The sequence below is a fragment of the Dermacentor silvarum genome, chromosome 3, assembly GCF_013339745.2.
Source record: "Dermacentor silvarum isolate Dsil-2018 chromosome 3, BIME_Dsil_1.4, whole genome shotgun sequence".
Taxonomy (NCBI): domain Eukaryota; kingdom Metazoa; phylum Arthropoda; class Arachnida; order Ixodida; family Ixodidae; genus Dermacentor; species Dermacentor silvarum.
Window position 1 is genome coordinate 22,848,668 of NC_051156.1, and position 22,070 is coordinate 22,870,737.

The following is a 22,070-nucleotide window of genomic DNA, read 5'->3' on the forward strand; positions in this document are numbered from 1 at the left end:
ACTCGACGCTTTCTTCGGCAGGACTCGAGAGGATGACGATGAGTGTATACTGGTGAAGCAGATGCAGGGTGAATATAATGCTCACAATATAAAATATTCGGCTATCAATGCATGCGATTGAAGAGACCAGCTTCAGTGGTTCTCGCGCGTACGCAGACACCCTGCTAGTTATACAAAACCTACCTATAGGTCGGCGCCATAGGCAGTTCACGGTCAGCACATATGTGGCTAACCAGCTCGCTAAACGAAAACAAAGACGGAATATGGGAGCAGATTTCACCTTAAAAGAAAAGCTTGTCATCGAGTAGCACGCGGGATTGCTTGGCGTCATTAAGTCTGACCAGCTCAGTGGTTCATACACAGTGTCCTGCAAAAGTGCGTCCGGTGGTGGAAGACTATTTTACTACCATACTGACGTTTGTTTGTATAAACAGCTACATCATATTTGAGGTACTTGGAAAGCTGTATCCCGAGAGGGTGGAGCTCGCATGAATTTACCGTATATGACTAGCTGGCGTACAGGAACAAAGCAGTGCAGCAGCTCTTTCAACTTGAGGATGCCTCCTATACCAGCGTCGGTATTTCGTAGCGATGCCTTTCCGGTGCTAATGCCTTTTCACGCTTATCGCGCTTTGTCAGTGATCAGAGCGACGGTCTGCTCGCGTTATCAACGGGATCAGCCGGCCGTGAGCAGTGGATGATAAGACGAGTCTAGAATAAGTCATAAGGCATCGCTACAAAATACCGGCCCAGATCAATCCATTCAGCACCAACCAATCAAAATGGATACCATACAGGCACTGCAAGAAATTCTACACAACGACCGCAAAACCTAGCAAAAACAAGGGTTTACAGCGAGACTTTCAACGCCCCTGTGTTTTACAGTGAACAGTAACAAAGTAGCTGCTTGGGTGAAACCTTCTTTCGTTAAGGAAGAGCCTGACTTAGCATGCAATTCATAAGGAAGTGAAGAAGGCGACAGGACAGAGCGCTACTAACAACCATTCAGTTTTATTGCTGGCACAGCAATGTGTAAGAAGCGAAGGGGGAAGGGGGGGGGGGGGCAGATAAATCTGAGAATGCAGTCAACCAGACAGATAAATCTGCATGCATGTAGTTCGCACAACTACGAAAAAAAGGGCGGGGTGGGGCACATTGCTAGCGTGACACTTGTTTCACAATGATAGGTAAGCAATCTCGCGATCTAATGATGGGGCGCCCACACAGAGATTCTCCGTCGCACGTGTCCCTCATATTTGGCCACAATCACGCACTTCTCAAATATAAGTGTGCATTTGCAACTAGAGCAGGGCACTGCCAGGGGAACAAAGTAGCGCATCAAGTTCGCGAGTTGCCATAGCTGCTCATTGATACAGCGGCCAGTTTGACCAATGCAGCATCCACAGCACGTGGGCGATACGCAATTTCTGGACTCTGTCTACTCTTCTGTCTGCTTCTTTTCACAGGTATTGATGCATGCCTTTCCATTATTAGGGCGAAAGCTCTACTATGCCATGTCTCGCAAGGTCATTACTTCGCGTCGCAATGCCCTTGAGCCGCCAGAGCGCAAGTGCCGCAGGTGTGACGTCATGCCACGGGATCCGCTGCGGAGAGGCGTCGCAGCTGCGCTCACTCGGAGCCTCGCCGCTGCGGTACCACGTGACTAGGCGAGGGTTTAACGACTGCTTCGCCGGCGCTTGGTAGCTCAGCCTGGCTGGGCCGTCTGTGCGTGCACTTCAGCGCAAGCGACAGGCTGAATCCAATCATCCAGTAGATACAGCTAGACAGCAGGCTGCGAAATCTCAAGCAAAGGCCAAGTTGGCTGCTGAAACACCGGAGCAAAGGGAGGCCAGATTAGCATGTTACAGAGAAGCTTACTAAGCGCAGAAGCGTGCATTAAATGAAACACTGTGTGCATAGTCTTTGAAAAACCAATCCAAACAGACATTTCGCTCGTGATAACTAGGTTTACGAGAGTTAAACTTCAACCAATTTTTTTATCCGCCCACACAACGAACCAAGCTTGTTACGTGCCAAGACAAGTAGCCTCATGTCGGCTTTACCTGCAATTTTCTTGCGTCCCTTTCCAGGTCTTGCCCGAACCTCGTAGAAAGGAGCTTCAGCAGCCAAGCTGAACACCTCAGAGCAGCTAATTTCCCTGCTTGCAAGTGTAGCGGAGTCGCTTCTCGTTGAATTGCGAAAAGAAAGACGTCTACGGGAACGAACCACGGGCGACCAACGAAGCAAAATGGTTGCCTTATGTTTATCAAGCGTATCAATGCCCGAAAAGAATTGCAGGAAAAGCCAACGTGAGGCTACTTCTCTCGGCACGTAACAAGCTTGGTTGTGTGGGTGCATAACTAACGGAACGGCATGCACAAATACTTGTGAAAGGAATCTTGCAAGAAAGTACGCAGCGTGCACCGCCCACGTGCGGTGGATGCTGCATTGGTCAAACCCTTAGTTGTGCGAGCAACATGGAGGCAGATTTCTGTTTTTCCCCCATTCACTTCTTACATTACATTTCTGTGCGAGTAATAAAACTGAATGGTTGTAAGTAGCGCTCTGTCCTGTCTCTTTCTTTCTTTTCGTATGAAGTGCGCGATAAGTCAGGCTATCACCTAGACCAAAGTACATCACCAAGGAGCTGATTTGCCGCATGGCACGCCCAACTATACAGCTTCCAGTCATTGTTTTGTAGTAATCAAGACCGACTTTTGATTTATTCACAGATGGTGACTACTGGATAGTCAAAGTTTTTGTATATTGAATTTTTTTCCTTTTTCGACAGGCAAGTTTTGTTCACTTTTTTCTCAAAATTTATTTTTATCAAATAAAATCTTTTTCCACGTGATCCTCGCTGTCACAAACTGTCGGGTGCTTCTGCGTTTTAAAATTACATTTATTCCGCTTTCTTGTACTGCATACAATATTGAGTGCAACAGACAAAAAAAGCAGCGGATGTCGCCGAGGTTAGACGACGTTACACAAGCACCGCATCCACAAGCGACGTACGTAACGCGCGCACGCACGTGCGCGTAAGTGCAAGATACTTTTCTAGGCCCTCCGCCAAGCACAAGTGCCTGAGCTGAATTAATGTTTAAAATTTAATTGCATCAGAAAATGGGTTAAGTACGATATGACAGCTTCGGATTGATCGTCGTATCGAATATACAACGAAACCTAAATCTCTTACGCGGAAACTAAAACTGGCTCTCCTGCAATCGAGAGTAGATGTAAGCATGAAATGGCTATACCATATGGTGTCTTTTGTTGCCTGCGGTGCCGCCGCCTTCAAATGCTTTTCTTTTTCGAACAGTGCAGTGCGCTCAGCGTCTGTCGTTACTGTTTCTTCTTGTTGGGGACTGCTCACGACTCAGGGACCGCTGGCGTTCAAAACAGCACAGGCAAACCCTCTCTCAGCGCCAAAAGATGACAATCAAGTGTATGGTGCCCCGTATATGCCCTTTATCATTAAATTATCATTTAATCATTAGGAATCATTAGGAAGAAAGTGGAAACAATATTTTTTGTAACTTGTTTGGGTAGTAACTAGCGTATGTAATGCGGTCCTGTACAAAGGGTTGGGAGCCAGAGACCGTTGTTTAAGATGGCGTATGGTTTACTGACAAGAAGCGAGGTTTAAAGCATCAGGCAGACTATTTATTCTTCGCCGTTCCGGTAGCCTCTGGCTGCACGTGCTCGTGAGCCCGGGCTCTCTCCAGGAAGGAGGCGCTTCTTCTTCTTCAATCAGAGATTGTGCTGAGATTAATTCAACATACTCCCGGCCACCAAATCACTCGTTCAGCTCGAACCAATAAAGTTTTTGTATTGGTCTGGTGGTAATAACTCCTTTCTGTTGTTGAATCTTGCAAGAGCAGACATGGCCATCAACACCCTTGTAGACTTCAAGAACCCTTGCCAGTTTCCACATTTGTCGAGGTAATTTCTCGGCGTGGACTATGACGATATCTCCTGTCTTTATTTCATTGGTGGGTCTCCCATGGGAAAAGTGCACTGATCGAAGTTGCAGCAGATTTTCTTTCGTCCACCTCTTCCAGAAGTTTTCAGTTAGGCGTTTCATCTAGGCGAGTCGTCGGACAGCTTCTGTGCGCGTAAAGTCCATTGACACGTCGTTGCTGCCTTGTGGTAGCATCATTAGTCTCCGTCCTATGATGAGGTCTGCTGGTGTTAATGCGCCAGGTTCTCCGTTGTCCGACTCGACGCAGGTTAGAGGCCTCGAGTTCACGACCGCTTCGACTTCCGTAAGCACAGTCGTCAGCTCTTCGAAGTCAAGTCGAGCTTTGCCGAGAACCTTTCTCAGTGGAAGCTTGATCGTCCTGACCAGACGCTCCCACCAGCCGCCCCACCATGGGGCGCTGGGAAGAATAAACTTCCAAGTGATACTCTTCTGGCTCAAGTATGCCGTTATGTCCTCTTGGGAAAGCAACTTGAAGAGCTTCTCTAAGTCTTTTGATGTCTTCTTAAATGTTCTTGCGTTGTGTTGTCTGAATAAATCACGCGAGGTAGACCCCTTGACGCTACAAAGCATCGTAAAGACATGAAGGCTTCTGAGGTCATGCTGGAAACCAGTTCTAGGTGCACCGCTCGTGGTGTGGCACATGCGAAGAGCGCTATGTAACATTTTGTTTCTCCGGCTTGAGTTACAACAAATAGTGGTCCTGCGAAGTCAACTCCAGTGAATTCAAATGGGTTCGTCGGCCTTACACAATGACGCGCAATAGGAGCAGTTGGAGCGTCGCCAAGGCCAATTCTGAAACGTCTACACGTATAGCAGCCGTGTATGACTTTCTTCACTAATGTTTGTGCCCGGCAGATCCAATAGTGCTCTTGCAACTGTGCCAGTGTCTCTCACGCTTCCGTGTAGTATTTCGCAGTGCGCTCGCATTGTCAGTAACGTAGAAAAGTGATGAGCGTGCGGGAGGATGACTGGGTGTTTTACCTCCTCAGATGCGTCAAGGTGAAACAGGCGCCCACCCACCCGGAGGATGCTGTCGGCGTCCAAGAACGGGTTGAGGTCTTTGATGCGAGAGGTTGCCTTTGCTGATATACCTGTCGAAATCGAACTTATACCTGTACATGTCTGATCAAATATTTTTCTGCTTCAGTGATCTCTTTGGCTGCTAGAAAACCAGTGTACGCTCTGTTTTTGAATCGACAGTGTTTGATGAATCTCAGTATCCATGCCGTGACCCTAAGCAGCTTTTCGATTCTGATGTAGCTGTCAATGTCCAGAATCGATGTCGACGTCGTCGCACTGGAGATCGCAACGTGAACGGCAGACAGATTATCCTATCGTCGGTGCTGATAGGTTCTGGGGGTTGTAGTGGCCATCTATCTTCTGACTAGCCTAGCCAGTCTGGTCCATGCAGCCACATACAGTTATACAATAACTTATACATTGAAACTCCACGTGTCAGTAGGTCAGCAGGATTCGCCTGTCCTGGACAATACTTCCACATAGAAGGATCTGTTTTTTTCCCTGATCTCTTTCACACTGTTCGACACAAATTACTTCCACTTCGTTGCGTCACCTTTTATCCATGACAACATAACTGTGGAATCCGACCGCATTGTACAGTGGATCTCAAAGTCAGTGAGGGCACTTGAGACGTAATTAAGTAGCCTTGCTCCGATCAAGGCTCCTAGAAGCTCCAGCTGTGGCAGTGTATTTGTCTTGATAGGTGCCATACGTGCTTTTGCGATCAACAACTTGGGCCTCGCTGACGAGCTCGGTACGATGTAGAGTGCTGCGCCGTATGCCGAAGGGCTTGCGTTGCAAAATACGTGAGCCTGTAGCACTCGCGGCAATTTCGTTCCGCTGCCAAGATAACGTGGTATGGAAATATTCCGCAAGATTGGTAGTTGGTGCACCCATTCATGCCATTCTTCTTGCAGATCCTGAGGTAATTGCTCATCCCAGCCTATTCCACGTGTCCACAATTTCTGGAAGAAGATCTTGATGGCAATGGTGAACGGCAGAACAAATCCCATTGGGTCGAATATCTGTGAAGCAGCTTGAAGAACGAACTGCTTGGTATCATCTTTTTCTTTCATAAATTCGAGAAGGCCCCTCAAAGAAAAAGTGAAAGTATCCATGTACGAATTCTATGTGATTCCAAGTACCTTCACGCTTGTCTCGTGGAGGACAGCCAGTTCTTTGCCTGCCGACTATTCCTCATGCTCCAATGCGTTAATCAGGCCATCTGAGTTGGTCGTCCATTTTCTTAGCGTCATTCCTGCCTCTTGCATAATCTCTTTGGCTTCGCGGCAGATTTGGAGTGCTTCTTCATCTTCGACGTAGAATGACTCACTGAGAAGTTTCGCGGTACTGGCTTTGCTTGAAGGCATACTCTTTAGGTGATGGAGTATAGTTGCCGTCAGTAGGAAGGGGCTACATGTTGCTCCTAATGGCACTCGCGTCATCCTCCACTCTTGAATCTCCTCTTCGGAGAAACAGTTTTTTTTTTTCTCCGAACCAGAGGAATCGAAAGGCATCTCTATCCTACTCTGCGATTGAGATTTGAAGGAATGCTTTCTCAATGTCGGCTAGCAGAGCTATACGATGCATTCTGAAGCGTAATAATACCTCCACCAGATCCTGGTACAGGTTTTCACCCTTTTCAAGGCACTCACTTAATGAGAAGCACTCTTTGGCGTGCGAACAAGCGTCGAAAACTATTCTGACTTTTGTGGTTAGTGCGTGCTCTTGGATCACTTCCCTGTGCGGCATGTAATAAACCTTCGTCGGATCCAGGGGTGGCCCTTCAACAATCTCCGCATGTCCAGCCCGCAGGTACTCCCGTATGGTGTTGTCATACGTCTCTAAAAGTCCTTGCTTGCTAGACAGTCGGAAGATAAGTTTCCAAAGTCTTGTTAATGCAACTTGCTTGTTGCCCGAGAGCTCGACCTCTTCCTTCCAGGGCAACATCACTTCGTATCTTCCGTCCCTAAGAGTGATGGTTTCTTTGAATTTCATCAATACTGGAGAGCCTGCTCTCATTGTCAACGGCGTCTGATATTCCCGCGCTCTTGAGTTCCCAAAATGAGTGGAGGAATTTGTCGCTCTCTTGTACACTCATCTTCAGTACGCAGACCATAATCCGCGAAGCTGTTATATCTGATGCCATGCAGTTGGTGTTGACTTGAAACATCCACAATAGCTTAGAGTTCATAGCAATGAGTGTGTCATTGCTCTCGCATCGAGTGACTTCACCCGTCATCACAGTCCACATCCGGTCGGAGCCGATGAGAACGTTTATGCCTGCTTCCCCGACAACGTATAGTCGGCGATCAGCGATGTCCTTTCCAGACTTCCGAGTTTCCGCGACGAACGGTGAGCTGGTTGTACTTGCCTCGATATTTTGGCATATGTGTGGAATTTCTATCACTTGCAAGGCAACTTCCATATCTGAGAACTGGCTCCGCAGACGGAGCTGCACAACACGCCGCTTCTGCGCTGCTCGACTTGATTTGCTTGCAAACATATTGAGCGCAATGATGGTAGAGCCCACACATTGCAACTTCAGCTGTCATGATAGCCATCCTGTGACGAACGTGTGCTGACTGCCTCCATCTATGACACCTCTGATATACCGACAGGTGACGTCTGTTACTGCCCAAGCTCGAAACGTCTGCAGGAGGACGCTCGTCGATGAATCCTCGATGGTACGCCGATCTTTCCCTAGAGATGCGCACACAGTCGTGTTTGTGCTTGGATTCCTTGTTGGTATTCTGGCAGTTGTTTTGCCGGTTTCCCGTGTCTTCTGGCTTACTTTTTGCGGATCACACACACTCGTCGCATGACGTCCTCGGCAGGTAGAGCATGTAATCTTACGTCCACAATCACGCGCCCTATGACCTTTAGTCGTGCATCGAAAGCACCTCATGTCTCCTGATAAAATTTGCTTCTTTTGCAATAGTGGGAGATCAATTGCGCAGTCTTCCGTGGAATGTTGACTCGATTTACAAAACACACAGTTCTCAGTTACTTTCATGTTCTCAGTGTTGTGTGGAGAACTGAAGACGTGGGTTTCAAGCCACGAAAATGTCGAGATGTGTTTGGCGCATTCTCTCTTCCTGGATTCGCAAACTGGCTTTTCTCTAAGCTCTCCAACTCGATGGACAGGAAATTTAATAGGCGTTCCAGCTCCGTGATAGACGCTGCATTACTGCTATCACTTGTCGCCCGAATGGCGCAAGACCGGTGGTACTGTATCACTATATCGTGTGGTAAAGCCTGCAGCAACAGGTCGCACAGCATTGTGGAAAAGGACGCCTTGCTCACCCCCAGGGTTTCCAGTCCATGGATGTTGATGACGATCTGGTCGTACAGCTTGCGAAAAGCTGTCGGGTCACTTGAACGGACCGAATGGAAAGTACGAAGCCTGGAGAAATACTCCTGTTCGAGTCTCGTTCTATCGCCGAAGCGTTTCTTCAGTATATCGATGGCGTCCTTGTAGCAAGCTTCTGTTGTAGGCAGTCCCACAATAGCTGAGGCTGCGTCACCTCTTAGGAAGAACCTCAGGTAGTTAAACTTGTCCATCGCTGTGAGGCTTCCATTGCGGTGAATCATCTAGTCGAATTGTTCCCAGAAGTCGTTCCATCGACACAAATCACCAGCAAATGAGGCGATGGTAAGCTTGGGTAGCTTGGCTCCAGAGACTCCCGCTGTACTGGCTGCCGATGAAGTCCGAAGCTCCGGTGTTGATGACGTAACAACACGGTCTCGCTTGTGAAGTAGCTCACTCATGACGCTGGTAGCGTTGTCTTCGTATTCCACAATGGTATTGTATTCTTGCTCAAACTATTCATCAGCTATGTGGCTCTCTAGCTCCTCATTGATCTTGTTCAGCTCATCGTTACTCACCTTGAGCCGTCCGTAAATAATGTTGAGCTGATCTACGGTGGCTGTTTCATCGCTGAGAAGACCTCTAACCTCGTTGATAAGCCTGGTGTTCAGATATCGTCTCGACGTCCACTTCGATCGCAGCCTCTCCATGATGGTCAGTTCACTCGCAGCCTTCTGTGGTCTCCGGTAGTAGATCCGGGGTCTTCAGCACCAAATGTTTAAGATGGCGTACGGTTTACTGACAATAAGCGAGGTTTAAAGCACCAGGCATACTATTTATTCTTCGCCGTTCCGGTAGCCGCTGGCTGCATGTGCTCATGAGCACGAGCTCTCTCCAGGAAGGAGGAGCTTCTTCTTCTTCGATCAGAGACTGTGCTGAGATTAATTCAACACCGTATTTTCTTAACTTTTGACTAGTTGCCTGGATGATCTCGTTTTGTTCTCGCAATGATGCCCGGATGACCTCGTTTGAGTTCCCGGATAACGGCCCTGGCTTTTGCCTCAAGTTCACTTGGAGGTCGCTGACAACGGCAGCTAAAAGCATTTCATGCTTAAAAGAGAAAGCCCCTTTCCCACTGCCGTTTGAGGTCTGTCTGGGTGGCGGTACCGTTTTAAACATCAAATGCTTTTAGCTCCCGTTGTCGGCAACCTACAAGCGACCTTGAGCCAAAAGCCAGAGCCGTTATCCGGGTACGCAAACGAGAGCATCCGGGCATCGTTGGGAGAATGAAATCATATTGCAAAATTGTGCTTTTTCAATTTCTGATGCAATCAAAATTTCTGTTCCAGACATGCAGTAAAGAGGATGGCACCAGTGTAAAGCAACACAATCCATACACCAAAGACAAGCTACTTCCTGCTACAACAAGGCCATTGTGTGGACTTTGGCTGTTACTAAAAGGTAAACAACACCAGGTTCAGAAATAAATATGCTTGATATATACTGTATTGGCTCACTAGTCTTGAGATACATGTAATTTGTTAGTAGCAGATGATATGAATGTGTTTCCACATTTACGGTTCAGCATAATTGGTTCAAACATAAAAGAAAGCACTACATGAGTTTGGCTAATCTGTGCTGTATCTCATGTGTTACTGTTCTACCCCAACACAATCTGCACCAAGCACACCTTGGTCCTCATCACAGGAGCCCCCATCTACCCTGACAGGAAGGGGCTGGAGCCAAATTTACAAGGATTTTACACCACAAAGAAGCGGATGCAGCGTATTTGGATGAGATATCTAGTCTACGGAGGACTGTCAAAACTGAAAGCCTCAGCCATCATTCCACCAGCACGGATATTAGCCGAGTCATCCAGGTACCTAAACAAAGACTTTCTAGAAATTCTTTCTGTTGAGATGCGCCTGCAACCATTGAACAAGCACGGACGACACTGGCCAAAAGAGTTCCATCAGTTTGCCCCTCCTTAATCAGCTTCCTGGTCATGTCAAATTCCATTTGTGCCGAGTATACATTTTTTTCTATAAATGCAAGCTTTTTCATTCCCCACTCTTGCTAGGGATAATTCTTCTTCCTCATCCAAACATCAAGGTCAACCGATTCTGTGTTTATATTTAATACCATTCACTGTCTAGTAGCATACCATATCTGTACCAATATTTCTTAGTGTATGCTGCCATGTGCAATTCCTCTCCAGAAATAGCCGATGCAGCATCGGCATGCGTCTTGCATTAACCGTTGCACAGTGTGCTATGTAGCATTTGATTTTCTTGATGTTTTTGGCCTTCAGTGCTTGCAGAGCCGAGTGGCTTCTTTCATGAACACAAGCTTTCTGATTGCCATAATTAATTCCTAGTCTCGTTCAGCATTGCTATTCTTGCTCAATAGCCTGGGTGTAGCCCTGCTTGTCTAGCCTTGCCTGGGTGTAGCCTTGCCTTGTTCGATAACCTTCAGTGTAGCACATGCTACACTGAAGTGATTGTTTACAGAGTCTGGTTTTGCTGTTGTCCCACTTGGCCGTGGTCGCCGTGTTACGTTTGTCGGATGTGGGGACCTGGTAAGTTGCATTGGGAAGCAGTCTCTCGAGTTAAGCACCATAGACTCCTAACACAGACAGCAACATAGACTCCCAATTTATGGGCACCGTGATTGGTGCTCCCCGTTCCGTCCTTTCCTGCTGTAACCATGCGCAAATTTTGCCTGTGGCCTTCGTCAGCTGCAATTTGGCATGAACATAGACCAGCATACGTGCTTACATGATCTGAGGTGTACGAGGTTGATAGCCACCTGGGTGGAATGGCCCGCAAAAGTGGCTGCCGAAGATGATGTCCACGAAACCGACTTGTCCATACTGAGACAAATTGGGGCACCAAGTGTGAGCCATACATTAGCGGCCCTCCAAAGAAAAGAAACGTGCAGGCTGGAAAGGAGTTAATGCTAAAATGCTGGGTAGTCCATGTTGCTGTGTTGACTGGGGCAGTAGATGCCTGCGTCGCTTGATTGCTTCCCAATGCAAGTTGCTATTATTCAATGGTGATTGTCGATGCAAATAGGTGGAACACACGGCCCAATCTGTTTGCTCTGCTTGTTGTCGCTCATTACCAGACCACCATGTGTGTTGGAGGCAAGCACTATGCCTGTAGTCGGACAGTTGAATGTGCCATAAGCGACCCATGTATGTGAATGCTCACTGTTGCCATATGGATCTTCACCAATGTATAATGTAATGTGTGAGCCTTATGCGGTCATTGATTGCAGAGTCTCATTTCACTGCTATCTGACTTGGTTGTGGTTGCCGTGTTACGTTTCTCGGACGTGGCGGCCTGGTCAGCTGTATTGGGAAGCAGTCTCTCGTGGTAAGCATTCGCTCCTGCAGTGCGCACAATGACAGACTCCCAATTTACATGCTTCGTGATTGGTGCTCCCCGTTCTGTCCTTTCCTGCTGCAGCCATGGGCAAATTATGCATGTGGCCTTCCTCGGTCACGATTTGGCGTGACCATCATTTAGAAGAGTATAGATGTAGGCCAGTTGGTGATTCATGATTTGGGAAGTTACCGCAAATAACACACGAGACAAAGAAATAGACAACACGAAGCAGTACTGACAACTGTTTATTTAATGAAGTGAACGCCAAGCTTATATAAATCAGACACACGTGTGCACCCAAAAAGCAACGAGAAAATCAATAATAACACAGAGCGACTTTCAAGAGGGGTGAGATACAAATGCTAAGTTACACGCTGATAGACTAGTGAGGCACCTAACACGTGTGTATCACGTGGAAAGAAACAAAAGTTCTTTCTGGGTAACAGCAGATTATCGGCAGAAAAAATGGCCAGCTCAAAAGAGAGGTTGTAGAGGCAATAGCCATGCGACACTTTAAGGATGATGATTGCGTTAGTTTTCAGTCAGTTGCTGTTAACCAGAAGGAACTTTTTTTATTTTTCTACGTGATACACACGAGTTGGTGCCTCGGTAGTCTACAAGTGTTTATCTTAGCATTAGTATCGCAACCCTGTTGAAAGTCGCTCTGTGTTTTTATTGGATTTCTCGTTGCTTTTGGGTGCACACGTGTGTCTGACCTATATAAGTTCGGCGTTCGTTTCATTGTCAGTTGTCAGTACAGCTTCGTGTTATCTCTTTCTTCATCTCGTGTGTTTTTTGCGGTAATCCTAGACCAGCATACATGCTTACATGGTCCGATGTGTGTGAAGTTGAAAGGCCTGCAAAAAGGCTGCCAAAGGTGATGCCCATGAAACCGACCATGTCCATATTGAAAGGTAGAGGGGCACCAAGTGTGACCTACACATTCGCAGCCCCCGAAATAACAAAAATGTGCAGGTTCGAACGGAGGTAACATTGAATTTCCGGGTAGTCCATGTCACTGTGTTGGCTGCGGCAGTAAATGCCTGCGTCACCCAATTGCTTCGCAACGCAAGTTGCTCATGTTCAACAGCGACTGTCGGCGCAAACAGGTGGGACACTGTCCAATCTGCTTGCACTGCTTGTTGTCGCTCGTTACCAGACCGCCATGTGCGACGACGAAAGTGAGCCGTTTACAAGCTCGCGTTAATGATTCCAGCGTATTGCGACATGCAATTTTTATTTCTGCTCTTGTACGAGAAGGTGCACTGCTTGTCTTCTGCCAATAAAGTCGCACATTCCGTTCACTCACTTATGGCTTGTTTTTATGGGCGTCAGTAGAGGCTCCTTGGTCTCCTGGCAATTAGAACGCGAAAACTATGCGGCAGCCAAGGCAATGAGGCGTGCCGCAACGCCAACCGGGCGAGCGCAGCGCGTACCAGCGCACGGAACCGGTAAAAAACGGCCATATTGAATTTTGCTAAAAAAAAAAACATTTCCGCTTCCTGTTTGAGGAGCGCCATCTGTCTTATGCCTACGTAAGTTACATGTGCTGCCGCTTCGTATTTTCGTACCACTGTGGAAGGTACAGTTTCATTTCTCTAAAGTTGGTTCTTTCTTCTATGAGATGCTCACAGGCCCGCAACGAGGTGGTTATATTGTAGCACTCTTCAATGAAGCACACTAAACAAACTGGTTTATTGTGGGCGAACTTGTGCTCAGAGACTTAACACTAAAACACATTCACACAATTGACAAGCAGAGTTAACAGGAACGCGTTCCACAGTCAACCACGTCCGAAGATTGAGCACACGCGCAGCCGCGTTCGCGTGCACTAGAGACACGCGCTGTCTCGCCACGTGCAAGGCGTTGCTGGCGCTCTTCCAACGGCGGTGCGATGAGACGCCTGGAAGGATACTTCGCGTGGAGAGATCTCTGCGGCATTACTCCCCCTCCGAAAACGCATCGCCCCGATGCGCGCGAAAGAAATTTCATATGCAGAAGTGTTTTCATTGCCTGTCGAAGTACGGCTTCATTCGGACTACATGTACGACCTCTGCAAGGTTGTGGCGCTTTGATAGCTTTTGTCCATGAGGAATGACTTCGTAATTCAGGTCACCTACTCGGCGAATAACTTCGTAAGGACCGAAGTATCGGCGAAGGAGTTTTTCGGATAGGCCGCAACGACGCACTGGTGTCCATACCCACACTTTATCGCCTGGCTGGTACTGTACTTCTCTGTGACGCAGGTTGTAGTAGCTGGCGTCCCTACATTGTTGCTGGCGTATACGGAACCGTGCCAACTGCCGGGCTTCTTCAGCTTGTTGTAGGAAGTCGTCCACGTCGTATGGGTTGTTAGTGTCGTCAGCATCTACTGGTAACATAGCATCCAGTGTGGTTGTGACTATGCGGCCATAGACCAGTTGAAATGGAGTGACCTGAGTTGCTTCTTGAACAACCGTATTATAGGCGAAAGTAGCGTAGGGCAAAATTGCGTCCCATGTCTTATGTTCGAGATCGACATACATGGACAGCATGTCGGCCAGGGTTCGGTTTAGACGTTCCGTCAGGCCATTTGTTTGGGGATGGTATGCAGTGCTTTTCCTGTGACTGGTGTGCGTCATCTTCATCAAGCACTGCATCAACTCTGCTGTGAAGGCTGCTCCTCGATCCGTAATCACGACCATTGGTGCACCATGTCGCAGGACTATGTTATAAACGAAGAACTTCGCAACTTCAACTGCCGTTCCTCGTTCAAGGCAGCCAGTTTCAGCATATCGTGTTAAATAGTCTGTCGCTACTACGATCCATCTCTTCCCTGTAGATGACATTGGGAACGGTCCAAGCAGATCCATTCCAACTTGCTGAAATGGAGTCTTCGGTGGGTCTATGGGTTGGAGAAGACGGGCCGGTTTGACGGGTGGTGTTTTGCGCCTTTGACATTCTCGGCATGTCTTCACGTAATGCTGCACCGACGCTAATAACTTAGGCCAGAAGTATCTGAGTCGAATTCTGGCGAACGTCCGGCTGACACCTAAGTGACCCGACGATGGTTCGTCATGGCAAGCTTCCAAATTTTCCTGTCGCATGGCTGATGGCACGACGAGTAAGAATTTTTCCTGATTGTGTTCAAAGTTCCTCTTATAGAGCGCATTATCTCTGAGGCAAAATGACGATAAACCTCGCATAAACATACGCGGAACTTGAATGTCGTGTCCTTCGAGGTGCTTGATCAGCGGTAGAAGTTCTGTGTCGGCCCGCTGATGCTCAGCAATTTCCGAAGCTGTTATCCCAGTAAGGAATGGGAAATCTTCTTCAGAAGGAGTAGAGTCCACTGGTGAGCGGGACAAGCAGTCAGCGTCGTGTTTTTTTTCCCCAGACCTGTATACAACCGTAATGTCGAATTCTTGGAGCCTGAAACTCCACCTCGCAAGTCGTCCGGATGGGTCTTTTAGGCTTGCCAGCCAGCAAAGGGAATGATGATCGCTGACTGCACGAAACGGCCTGCCTTAGAGGTATGGTCGGAACTTGCTGATAGCCCATATGACAGCCAAACATTCCTTTTCTGTCGCAGAGTAGTTTGTTTCAGCTTTCGAGAGGGTACGGCTAGCATACGCTATGACTTTCTCTTCCCCGTTTTGCCATTGAACTAGAACGGCGCCGAGACCAAGATTGCTTGCGTCGGTATGGACTTCTGTGTCCGCCGTCTCGTCGAAGTGGGCCAGGATCGGTGGGGCTTGTAATCGTTCCTTTAATTCATTGAAGGCAACCTCTTGCTCTGCATGCCACATGAAGGGTGCGTCTTCTTTAGTAAGTCTCGTGAGAGGTTCAGCAATTTTGGAGAAGTTTTCTACAAATCGCCTGTAATAAGCGCATAGTCCGAAAAATCGCCGGATTGCCTTCTTGTCTGTCGGCTTCGGAAATCGCGCAACGGCAACAGTCTTGTCGGGATCCGGGCCAACACCTTGTGCGCTGATTACGTGACCCAGAAAACGAAGTTCTTGGAATCCAAACTGACATTTTTCAGGTTTAATGGTCAGGCCTGCGGAGCGGATAGCTTGGAGCACTAAACGTAGCCTCTGCATATGCTGGTCATGGTAGCGCGGTCAGTTGGCTCCCTTGCCGCGAAGAGAAGAGGTCCGAATTCTGGCGAATCCCCTCGAAGACGACGGCTGGTCCATTGGTGCACTGGAATCAGTTCCAAGGGTTCCAATCGCCGAGGATCAGGACTAAGCTCTATTCGGTGTGTGGGGCTCGAAATCATGCCCAGCACCTCCACCAGATATGTAGCACTCTTCAATGAAGCACACTAAACAAACTGGTTTATTGTGGGCGAACTTGTGCCCAGAGACTTAAAACTAAAACACATTCACACAATTGACAAGCAGAGTTAACAGGAACACGTTCCACAGTCAACCATGTCCGAAGATTGAGCACACGCGCAGCCGCGTTCGCGTGCACGAGAGACACGCGCTGTCTCGCCACGCGCAAGGCGTTGCTGGCGCTCTTCCAACGGCGGTGCGATGAGACGCCTGGAAGGATACTTCGCGTGGAGAGATCTCTGCGGCAATATGAGACCTTCGTTCTTGTGACTCCTCATTCTCGCGCTTGACGGACCCGGTTAGCCCTAGCGCAGCGGGCGCGCGTACTCGATCGGTCTTGCGGCAAGTCTTGGCCCGTAAGCGCCGTGACTCGCACTGTGCTGTATCTTGGGTGAATAAACCCGTGTTTGTTGGTGATCTGACTCCAGAGCCTTCTCTGCGACGTGTCGGAGAGTCGACGAACCCTGCCGTAGCGCATTTGTGCGTTGCGGAGTGGAGGAGCGTCGTGCCCTTTCCTGACCGTCGCTCGTAGGGTAAGCCTTGTGCAAACCCATGTCCACAACCCAAAGGATGCGCACTGCCGATTTGGGACGCTTGTCTGCCCATCACTGACGGTGTCGGACACTGTCGCCGTCTGGGTGACCCTGATGCAAGTGGCTGCCTTGTGGGAAACGTCCAAGGTATACGCTGGTCCAGGTTGAGACGTAACAATATGGATGCCGTATTATCGGGAAGATCATTCCAAAGAACGATGGCACGCAGAAGGGCTGATGAATTGAGGGCTTCTGTTCTTCCGTGTATGCGCTTGATCCTGTATTGACTATGTGAACGGCGCGAAATGCATGAGGGCGCTTCGAGAGGTAACGCAGATTGTCAGGCGATGTGATGATATTGTTGCAGGAAGAAAGCAGGCCCACGAGTGTAGAAGGATGTATATTTACAAGCGAAGAAATATGGCGTTCAGGCAACGGCCAGAGACTTCGTCTTCCTCTCGTTCGCGTCACCTTCTTCTTTCCCTTCACCGTAACATCACCCTCCCGGTGGGGTTAGCTCCGTCCCGGTGCAGGTTATGGAGCGTCGCTTAATGGGGAGACATAGGGCTTGAGCCTGGCGACGTGAACAACATCGCTGGTGACGTTGGGAGACACTGAAGGCTGACCGACTGGGGCGATCTCGTATGTCACGTCGGACAGTTGTCGTAAGATCTGGTATGGACCAGAATAACGGGAAAGGAGTTTTTCCGACAAGCCGACTCGACGTGAAGGCGTCCAGAGAAGGACAAGGGAACCAGGTGAAAAATGGTGGTCTCGGTGCCGAAGGTCGTAGCGTCGTTTTTGAGAAGCTTGCGAGACTGTGAGGCGATGACGGGCGACCTCTCGGGCCTGGGCGGCTAAGGCAATAGCATCGCGAGCGTAACCAGTGCTGGGTGATTGTACTGCGGAAGGTAGCAACGTGTCGAAGGGCAAGGTGGGGTCGCGGCCATACAAAAGGTAAAATGGGGAGAATCCGGCAGTATCATGACGGGACGAGTTGTATGCGAAAGTGATGTACGGTAAAGCGACGTCCCAGTCGCGGTGATCGTCGGAAACGTACAGGGCCAGCATTTCGGTTAGTGTGCGGTTGAGTCGTTCGGTGAGGCCGTTCGTTTGAGGGTGGTATGCGGTAGCGAGCTGGTGTTCTGTAGAACAGGAGCGGAGCAGATCATCGACGACCTTCGAGAGAAAGTAGCGGCCGCGATCCGTGAGTAACTGGCGAGGGGCGCCGTGGTGCAGGATGACGTCGTATAGTAGGAAGTCGGCGACATCTGTAGCGCAGCTGGTTGGCATCGCTCGTGTAATGGCATATCTCGTGGCATAATCCGTTGCTACAGCAATCCATTTGTTTCCTTTCATAGAAATAGGAAAGGGGCCAAGGAGGTCGAGGCCCACACGGAAGAAGGGCTCTGTAGGAATAGCAATTGGTTGAAGCAAACCAGCAGGAGGCATAGCAGGCGTCTTGCGGCGCTGACACAGGTCGCAAGAAGTGACATAACGGCGCACAGACCGATAAATGCCGGGCCAGAAGAAGCGGCGCCGCAGGCGGTCGTAAGTACGAGTGATGCCCAGATGTCCAGCAGTAGGAGCGTCGTGAAGTTGCTGGAGCACGGCCAGTCGAAGGTGCTTGGGAACGACTAGGAGGAGCTCCGGGCCATCAGGACGAACACTACGACGGTATAAAGTTCCATCGCGCAAGGTGAACATCCGCAGAGACGGGTCATTAGGCGAGGAGCTTAGGCGTTCCATAAGTGTTCGAAGAACAGGATCTTGGCGTTGCTCGTCGCCAATATGGAGAAAGCCGGAGAGAGACAGAATACTGATGTCCGAGTCTGCATCGGTATCGTCCGGTTGATCCACGGGATTGCGGGACAGGCAGTCAGCGTCTTTATGCAGGCGCCCTGACTTATACGTAATAGAAAATGTATATTCTTGTAGACGCAAAGCCCAACGTGCAAGTCGTCCAGTTGGGTCCTTCAAAGAGGAGAGCCAGCAGAGGGCGTGATGATCGGTTACGACGCAGAAGCTCCGACCGAAAAGGTACGGCCGAAATTTCGCGACCGCCCATACGAGCGCGAGGCATTCCCTCTCAGTGATGGAGTAATTTCGCTCGGGCGTGGAAAGAAGGCGGCTGGCGTAAGCGATGACGCGGTCGTGGCCCTGTTGACGTTGAGCGAGGACAGCGCCGATGCCATAACCACTCGCGTCAGTTCGTACTTCAGTAGGCGCAGAAGGGTCAAAGTGTGACAGAATCGGGGAGGTTGTAAGCCGCTCGATCAGGGTAGAGAAGGCTTGCTCCTGCAGTGGTCCCCAAGAGAAAGAGGCATCTTTCTTAAGAAGGTCAGTGAGAGGGCGAGCGATGTCGGCAAATTGTTTCACAAATCGCCGGAAATAAGAGCATAAGCCCAGAAAACTACGGACATCGTTTGTTGAACAAGGTACAGGAAAATTGCGCACAGCGTGGACTTTCTGTGGATCAGGTTGGATGCCGGCGGCGTTTACGAGATGGCCGAGCATGGTAATTTCACGGCGACCGAAATGGCACTTGGAGGAGTTTAGCTGAAGGCCAGCCCTGCGAAACACGGAGAGTATGGTCGTGAGGCGCCTCAGGTGGCTCTCAAAGTTCGACGAAAACACAATCACATCGTCGAGGTAACAGAGGCATGTAGACCACTTCAAGCCGCGCAGCAGAGAGTCCATCATGCGCTCGAATGTAGCTGGCGCATTGCATAATCCAAAGGGCATGACTTTAAAATGGTACAGACCGTCCGGTGTGACGAAGGCGGTTTTCTCGCGGTCCATCTCGTCGACGCTAATCTGCCAATAGCCGGAGCGAAGGTCAATTGATGAAAAGTATTGGGATCCGTGAAGGCAGTCAAGAGCGTCGTCAATGCGAGGCAGGGGATAAACATCCTTCTTTGTTATCCTGTTGAGGTGACGGTAGTCAACGCAGAAGCGCCACGAGTTGTCTTTTTTCTTTACTAAGACAACCGGTGATGCCCACGGGCTACTGGAAGGTTCAATGATGTCCTTGTCCATCATCTTGTCGACCTCTTTCTGGATTATGGCCCTTTCTGTGGCGGAGACACGATATGGCCGCCTATGAATGGGGCTGGCGTCACCGGTGTTGATGCGATGCGTGACAACAGATGTCTGACCAAGTGGACGGTCGTCCAAATCAAAGATATCCCGATAAGATGACAGGAGGTGACGAAGAGCTGTTCTTTGCTCGGAAGGAAGGTCAGGGGCGATCATCTTACAAACATCGTCCGCAGGCGTCGAGCACGAAGGAATGGGTGACAAAGGTGCGTTGGTACACAGGAAGGATTCGGAGGCCAAAGAAGAAATCTCAAATTCTTCCAAAGGAGTGATAAGTGCGACGGCAATGCCGTGTGGCAGTACATGCGTCGAAAATCCAAAATTGAGGATGGGCACCCGAGCGCAGTTTTCGAGGATCCGGATTAAGGTGCTTGGTAGGGCAATATTTCGTGACAAAACCACGTCAGTAAGCGGAGACACGACGTACTCGCCATCAGGTACGGGAGGACAGGGCGTCAGGAGGACATTGGTAGCCGCCTGTGGAGACAGCCGTGCAAACTCAGCAGAACATAAGCGGGGTGAAGCACAAGTGGTTGCGTCTGCGTCGGCAGGAAGCGGCAGATCCAGCTGTACAACACCTGCGGAGCAGTCAATTTGGGCAGAGTGTTTCGAAAGGAAGTCGAGGCCGAGAATTAGGTCGTGTGGACAGTGCTCGAGGACGATAAATAAAACAACGCTATAATGGCCCGCAATGGTCACACGTGCTGTGCACATTCCAAGAACAGGTGAAGTACTCCCATCGGCGACTCGCACAGTGCACGGTACGGCGGGAGTCAGAACCTTTTTGAGCCTTCGGCGGAGAGCAGCGCTCATAACTGAAAGCTGCGCTCCTGTGTCAACGAGAGATGTGACAGGAACACCATCAACTTCAATGTCCAGTAGGTTTCCACGTGTAGGCAGGGTCAACAGAGGATTTGTGGGCCGGGTCGGAGTTGCAGCTTCACCTCCGGGAGCTGCACCGCCTAGTTTCCCGAAGGGAAGCGACCGGTTGCAGATGGGGACGAAGAGCGGTGAACGAGAGGCGAACGGGACCGACGGCCTTGCGGAGACGGGGAGCGGCTGGATCTTGGTGGAGCACTGTCGGCGTTGATGTTCCGAGGCGGCGTGTAGGGCGAGAAAGTGCGATTGTCTGGTACTTGGCGGTAGTGACTCGGAGACGACCATCGAGGAGACGACGACCAGCGATTACGGCAATGACGGGCGATGTGTCCAATACCGGAACAATTAAAACAGATGGGTCTGTCATCCGGTGTGCGCCAGTCAGCGGGGTTGCGGCGGAGTGGCGGGAAGCTTTGCGTCTGGGAGCGAGCGGCCGGAGAAATCTGGTAGGTGTTCGTATGGCGGACCGAGCAGAGAGATGGAATGCCCAAACTCGCTATTTCTTCCCGAACGACCGCTTGTATAAGCGAGATAGCGGGCACACTTTCCCGACAGTCGGAACGAATTGGAGCCGGAGCCATGGCCTCAAGCTCACGGCGAACGATACGCGTTAGATCTTCTGATCCTGTCGGCTGAACGAACCGCGGCGGGTCTGCGCACGAAGATGTCGCGGCGGTATTGGGCAGCCTGTCGAAATGTTGAGGGACGCGGCGGCCTTTCGCTTGTTCGAAGCGCCGGCACTCCTTTATAATTGCATCCACAGTGGCACAATCCTTGCACATCAGGAGATTGAAGGCGTCGTCTGCAATACCTTTTAGTATGTGACCAATCTTGTCCGCCTCGGTCATGGTGTTGTCAGCCTTACGGCAGAGAGCCAGCACATCCTGTATGTACACGACATAGGATTCTGTGGACGTCTGAGCGCGGCATGCAAGTTCTTTTTTTGCTGCCAACTGACGACCGACAGGTCTGCCAAACAGGTCACGCATTTTTTCTTTGCAGACATCCCAGCTTGTTAGGTCAGCTTCATGCGTATCGTACCATTGCTTCGCAGTTCCTTTCAGATAAAACATGAGGTTTGCTAGCATCATTGTTGGACCCCACCTGTTGTTGTCGCACACTCGTTCGTACATCGCAAGCCAGTCCTCGACGTCGGTGTTGTCCGTGCCACAAAATGTCCCCGGGTCCCGCAGATGAGTGAGGATGACCGTTGGCGTGGACTGCTGAGGCGTTGTCGGTTGTGTCGGTTGATCTGCCATTGTGGCGGCAGGTAGATGACGTCCACTGCGAAGTTCCGTGATTGTACCCCGCACCTTCCACCAAAATGTTGCAGGAAGAAAGCAGGCCCACGAGTGTAGAAGGATGTATATTTACAAGCGAAGAAATATGGCGTTCAGGCAACGGCCAGAGACTTCGTCTTCCTCTCGTTCGCGTCACCTTCTTCTTTCCCTTCACCGTAACATCATTTATGAAATAAGCATAAAAGAGCGATTTCACGGCGAATATATGATGGCTCAAGAGATATATCAAGTTTGATCT

The 22,070-nt window shown here is 49.7% G+C and overlaps 1 protein-coding gene across 1 annotated transcript in view; it reads right to left on the reverse strand.

Annotated features, from left to right (window-relative positions):
- Positions 1–22,070, reverse strand: part of LOC119445375 (tRNA pseudouridine synthase-like 1) — a 136,759-nt gene that overhangs the window by 83,003 nt on the left and 31,686 nt on the right. The gene's annotated exons all lie outside the window — the stretch shown is intronic.